General features: G+C 42.0%; 1 long non-coding RNA gene across 1 annotated transcript; it reads right to left on the reverse strand.

Annotated features, from left to right (window-relative positions):
* Positions 1 to 246: 246 nt before the first annotated feature.
* On the reverse strand, positions 247 to 2,091 carry LOC143518251 (uncharacterized). The gene is made up of 2 exons (XR_013132116.1): positions 2,036 to 2,091; positions 247 to 1,964 (listed from the first exon to the last, which is right to left on the reverse strand). It is a non-coding gene; the product is annotated as an uncharacterized LOC143518251 (long non-coding RNA).
* Positions 2,092 to 6,881: the final 4,790 nt, after the last annotated feature.

The raw sequence follows: 6,881 nt of genomic DNA on the forward strand, positions 1-6,881 counted from the left end.
TCCTTAAACATAGTACCGACCCATGTTCAAACAGAATAATCCTTTTAATGCTTCCTCTTTCCCCTCTCACATGGGAATAATGTATGTTTTTCTGTAGAGAGCAAATATCTCTTTTGAGAGCTATTAATTGTAAGTCAGTCACCATGTTCCAGCAGATACTGATGTGAAAAGGAGAACTGGAAACCTGTTCGTGGTGTTCTTAGGTTTAAATGAAAGTTTCATTCCATTTTGATGTTGTAAAATCAATCAATCAATCAATCAAATTTTATTTATATAGCGCTTTTTACAACAGTTGTTGTCACAAAGCAGCTTTACAAGTGCCGAGTCCTAGCCCCCAGTGAGCAAGCCAAGGGCGACAGTGGCAAGGAAAAACTCCCTAGTTTTTGCATGAGGAAGAAACCTTGAGAGGAACCAAGACTCAGGGGGGGAACCCATCCTCCTCTGGCCGACACCGGTCACCATGACAACAACAACAACAATTTAGACAGAAAGAAGAGAAAGAAAATGAAAAATATGTAATAATGTCCATCATGATGTATGCATCCGGTTAGGCAGGAGGTGGCTGGCTCAGGATGGATCGCTGGTCTCCTCATCTCATTATTCCTCAAACAGGCGGGCAGCCATGTGGAGAAATGAAACAGGGAAAATTAGCTCTGTATGAGGACATATACAGGACAGGTAAAATTATAAACATTTCCGGAGTGTGGCAGCAACTCCGGCATTTAGTTAAATTATTACAGCCTAGCTAAAAAGGCAGAACCAGAAGGTAACATAGGCTTGGGGGCATTCTGAGACAATGGCATCCGTCCACATCCGTCCAAATGGCATGCCTGTTTGCTTGCTTGTTCACTTGCTTGTTTTCATGACCAGTTTAAGTGAGGTTCATCCCTGTTTTGGTTTAAGTTTTCTTTCTGGTTTTACCCATTTATATTTGTAGATTTTGTTTCCTTTCTTTTCGGGTCTCTATATCTACGCCTGACAGACACACATAAAAGTTTAGTTTTGGGGCAGGAAGATGTCATGTCTATAAGACTAATCTTTGTACATATATTTTTACTATTAAAACATTTTGTTACACTCTGCTCAGCAGTAGTGCTAATTACATAATGAATGTATGTGCTATTCCAAACAATAATAAAGAAGCATAAATGTATAAATGTACTTATGTACATTAATGTACTTAATTAAACACAGTCACGTTATGTACTTTAGAAGAAAGCATATATACATGTCTTCATCCTTCCTGGTTGGTAGCACATGTGTGTGATAGAACAGAGACCCACAGCTGTTGGGACTGGATGTAGCTGATCTTTAAAGTAGCATAAACATATTTGTAACTGGATAAATCATTCTGAAATTTGCTTGCAGTGAATAAAATAATTATGGCACACTTTTTGCAACTGTGTTAAACCTTTTGGGAGAAATAGTTTGCTACCCATCAAGTCTTGTTTGTGTTTAGTTATTTGAATCCCATCACGTTTCATTAGATATGGGTGGGTGTAGTTGAGGCAGGACTGAATTTGCTCACTGTGCCCATGTTTACATCACACACACACACACACACACACACACACACACACACACACACACACACACACACACACACACACACACACACACACACACACACACACACACAGATCACCCACAAACCTCAGCCCGGCCACATCTAATGAAAACACACAAGTGAGTGAATAGTCATTAATTGGAATTCAGTTGATCACCTCTCACTTCCATTTCCATAGACACCACATGGACAGTAATCTCACCGGGTACCTAGCAACCCAACTGACTCCGCCTCCACTTGAAGCTGGAGACAGGGCGTCTCCCGTCAGGACACAGGAGAAGAGGCCTCCCGTGACTGTACCTGAAGCAGCTCTGTCCTGTGTCCCACACCTGTCCACTATCCAGCACGTTCTAGGGATGCTGGATTTCAGCTTGGCATTGTAGCATGGATCAGTCTGCTGCGTAGAGAGATAGCATGAGAGAGTGGGAAACAGAGAGAGACTGAACGAAGAGGGACTAGAAAACATACCACTACAGCAGCATCCCATCAGGAATTCATAGGAGCAGGTTTTGGACATGTTGGGCATTGTCATGCACGCACAGTACTAGAAACATCTGGCATACAGTCCCCACCTCCCCAGGAACACCCCTCTCATTATCATTGGCCAGACAGCATATTTTTAAGAGTCTTTGCTCCTCCCCTAATACGTTATTCATGGCTAACAAAGGTAAAAAGACTTTTAAAGGGCACAACAGTATATTTGCCTGTCCAGCTGTAACTGTAATGCTTCTTTATTATTGTTTGGAATAGCACATACATTCATTATGTAATTAGCACTACTGCTGAGCAGAGTGTAACAAAATGTTTTAATAATAAAAATATATGTACAAAGATTAGTCTTATAGACATGACATCTTCCTGCCCCAAAACTAAACTTTTATGTGTGTCTGTCAGGCGTAGATATAGAGACCCGAAAAGAAAGGAAACAAAATCTACAAATGTAAATGGGTAAAACCAGAAAGAAAACTTAAACCAAAACAGGGATGAACCTCACTTAAACTGGTCATGAAAACAAGCAAGTGAACAAGCAAGCAAACAGGCACATTAAAACAACCAACGGACCAACAGTAATTGACAAGTACTACCACAAAGCGCAGGGTGTAAACAGAGAGAACAGTGGCGGGAAACAAGGCACAGCTGGGTACTATCATGGGTGGGGTGCACACAGGATGGGGCAGAGACAAAACAAATACGAAACAAACAGCACATGCTGCTGGTCACCATGGGAACCATGACTCCAAAGGGAGACCCCCCCCTCCTCATCTCATAAATCTCAACCAAATTTGCCAGACCTGAACAATACAAAACAAAGAGGACCAAAGCAGAAAATGGGGCTAGATGAAGACAGGAGCAGGGACCAAGACATGGGCTAATGTGGTGGCAGGTGTGGACACTGATAGAGGGACAGGAGGACAGGTGAGAGAAGGTCAGGGGGACAGGTGAGGGAAGGACAGAGCCAGAGATGGAAGTTGGAAGTGAGACCTTCTGGGAGAATTGAAGGAAGGAGCATGAGACACAAGATCGGGCAGGATACCAAGTGACGGTCTGTACTGGAGACTGGACAAGACACTGAACAGGAAGACAGCAGATACGGCACTACTGGACTAGTGACTTGAGGACAGGGGACAGTGAACAGAAACACTCAAGTATATGGGGACAGCTCAGGAACTGTCAAGGAACTGCTCAGGTGGCCAAGCTGGGTTCAAGGGAGAGAGCTGAGAGAGTGGCTTAACATGGGGGCTGAGGAAGCAGCCAGGCAAGGGACTGGCGAATAGGACGATAAAATGGAAAGCAGGCTGAGCATGGAGGACATGGAGACCTCAGTGCTCTTGTGGAAACAAGATGTGTCCTCATGGAGACATGGCACACGTTAGGTAGCAGAGCATTGCTGTGCTATCTTGATAACATGGCATCACCTCTTGGGGATCAGGGTGCAGTAGAGATGAAGGTGATGTCCACCGGGCCAGACGCAGGAGGCTGGGCAGGATCTTCCACACTGGACCCTAGAGGCAGGGCTTCCAATGGACCAAAGAGATGGCCATTAGAAACAGGGCACTTGGTAGAAGACCAAGGGGTTTGTCCTACCCCGTGTAACTTCACAAGCTCTGAATCAATCTGAATGCAGACAAATCGGCTCATTCTCTGGCTGTGGCTGTGTGACGTCACATGACCTGGTTCATCCTGTCAGAAAAGTGATAGGCTGCCTAACATTTACGCAGGTAATCCTCCCCACTGTTACCAGGCATAGTTAACAGTAGCCTAATTTGTGAGCTCAATGAAATTCACCTGTTGCCTCCTTGTTTGGTGGTTAGTTCTGTCAGGGTTAGACATAGACAAGGTGCAAGCCAGGACGCGTGTGCAAGTTTATGAATTTATTCAAATGAAAGGAAACAAAATCCACAAATATAAATTGGGTAACAACCAAAACAAACCAAAGAAAGTCAACAAAACTGGACATGAAATTCAGAGTAAAACAACTAAGTAAATAGGCACATTAACACAACCAACAGTCCAACAAAAACTGACAAGTACTGCCAAAAAAAAAAAAAAAACGGGGTATAAATAGGATAATGAAGGGAAACAAACCACAGCTGCATAGAATCATGGGAAGGGATGTAAGTATCAGGAAAGGGAGGAGACAGAAAATGAAAACAAAACAGAGGACATGGTGCTGGACACCATGGGAACCATAATGCCAGAGGGGGAAATCATGACAGTGTCCTCTTCTATCATCTTCTGTTATTCACAGCTCCACAACGCAAGAAGCTGTTGAACTACTGAGCAGAAACAGAGGCAAGCTGCCCCAGAAGGAAGAACACCAATGTTGGAGTACACCACCTGCTGGTAGCAAATGAGCATCCCTCAGTGTGCTGCCCAAGACAGAAGCCAGCTGGTGGCACCCCATGTGCTTCTGAGGAGCACGAAGATCAAGCCCCTTCACTCACACCTCACAATGGAATTATTCATAGGATGTGGAGACTGATAGGATGGAGAGCATAGGGGAGCAATCCCCAGCTCACAACCCGGCAAGAAGACACCGACAGAGGACAGAAGGACAGATAGAGAGAGAGAGAGAGAGAGAAGAAGAAGAAGAAAGAGAATAAAACATGGTCATGTATGAACCCTTTGATCTTATTTTCTTCCTTTCTTGTTTCTCTGAGAACCTGCTGAAGAGAACTGTCCCACAATATCTACCCCAACTATCAAAGAGGGCAATTGTTGAGAGTTTTCTTTGTGAAGTTCCCAGCCACAGCATTTTTTGTCCAAGCATAATCTGTAAACTACTGTGATAAAAACGTGTAGCTGACCTTTCCAGTATAATGCCCATCTGTGTGACTGTGATATCTGATTTGGACAGGGCAACAAGGAACTAAAGGTAAAGGTGTTAGTCTAAAACTGTTCAAGGTAGATGAGTTCTGGGTTTCTTTAGAAATGGCTTGACCTTAGCCATTTTTTATGTATCTGGAAAAATGCTTCAAACGAACGATTTACAATGTCAAGCGTAGATCCAGCAATGCAGTTCAATTTTCCCTTGGAGAAAAAAAAATATACCCACTACAATGTGGCAGCCTTTGCTACATCTAACTTTAGGCATAATGTTTTGTTAATGTTTGAAGAAGATGTATTTTCAAAGATTAATCATTAAAGAAATTTTATCAAGTGGAATTATTGTCCTGCGTTAGCAGAAAATTTGTTCCCATTAACATATTTCTTACTTGAACAAATTGATTGATCTTATAACAATGTTGAGAAATATTATGTTGCCCATATTCAAGATGCTTTTAGATTACACATTGCAATGTAGAAATATTGTGTGTTACAGTTATAACTCCAGTTTTTTTTACAGTCACAGCCTCATGATATAGGTTCTTGGATGGTATTCAAACTGCTGTCAGGCAATACAAGCATATAAAATGGGGTCTGCAAGGTAAACAGTAAAGTTTGACCAGAATGCACCTTTTCAGCATTTGGCAGACAGTGCAGCATAAACATGATGCTTATCAGAACATTTCATTTCCCAGAACGCAGTGAGACTACACACTTATCAGGCAACGTAGGGGCCAGTTCAAAATGAGACAGCATCCCCAATGTTCCTCCAAAATTACAAGTTAAGAAAATGTAATTAATTAAAATAATCTCTGTGCCCAGACTAGGTCACGGCTCAGTGCACTGAGACACAGGACGACAGCGCTACCCAGACCAAGAGTCAGTTTGAATGGCTTCATACTTGCATTACCAGAAGAGTCCAAACACTTCTTAAGGCACCAACATGACCTTAGGATGTCTATATATTCAGCCAGGAGGTTGTGGACACAAAGAAATCCTGATGAAAGATAAACTTTAAAATACAGTATATTTTACAGAAATGAAGATTCTATCTGCAGGGAATGTTCCTTGAGTAGGACAGACTTGCGACAAAACATTTTACATTCTTACATTCTTGAGTTAGGCCGATCAGTAGAAAACATACATAATACCATAATACCAAAAGAAAATGTATCTTAAAAAACTTTTAGATTAGCTTTGAAATTGGAGTTTTCTGTCACTTTTTCAAACCTGAAAACTGCAACATAGCTCTTTGGTTTTCTTCTGCATATATGCCACTAGGTCTTTCTACTTATATTTATTTGAATAAAGTGCTCCATTAGGAGAGGTTTGAATAGTGGAGTTATATTTCATAGTAAATTGCGGAGATACAACAAACAATTTGTGTACAGAACCAGTTTCAGTTTCAGTTAAAACTATGAAATTTACAAATAATCAACATAACTATTGTACAATATCAAATCAGCAGTGCTACTGTACAAACAAAACATATGGTTTAAATATCAAGGATTTCTAAATATATCCCCATGGCTTCAATAGAAACCTGTTTTGAAACATAATATACGCAAATGAGCAAGTGTGCACGGGCACATGCATGTTTACCGTATGCGCGAGCACACACACACACACACACACACATACAGAATAAAGAACAGGCATCTTCACTGTTTTGTCCTTAATCTCTCTTTCTAGGTCTTGAACATATACACCAAGGTACGCACTCAAAGAAGCACCCCCACCACACACTGCAGGTATAATCGCCCCACCACACTCTGCAGGTATAATCTTGTGGGCAGCAGATTGCCATGGTGATAATGAGAGATCCCTGATTGCTCTAACAGACCCTGAGGGTTGTGCACACTAAAGATGGCCTTGGCTGATTTTGATGGACGGGTGCAGTGTGGACTATGTCACTCAGTACTGCCACTGCAGTCTCCTGGGAAGAACCACAAAACACAGCACAGTAGCCTATTCAGCATTATTTTTG

This window comes from Brachyhypopomus gauderio, chromosome 7 (assembly GCF_052324685.1).
Source record: "Brachyhypopomus gauderio isolate BG-103 chromosome 7, BGAUD_0.2, whole genome shotgun sequence".
NCBI classification, from domain to species: Eukaryota; Metazoa; Chordata; class Actinopteri; order Gymnotiformes; family Hypopomidae; genus Brachyhypopomus; species Brachyhypopomus gauderio.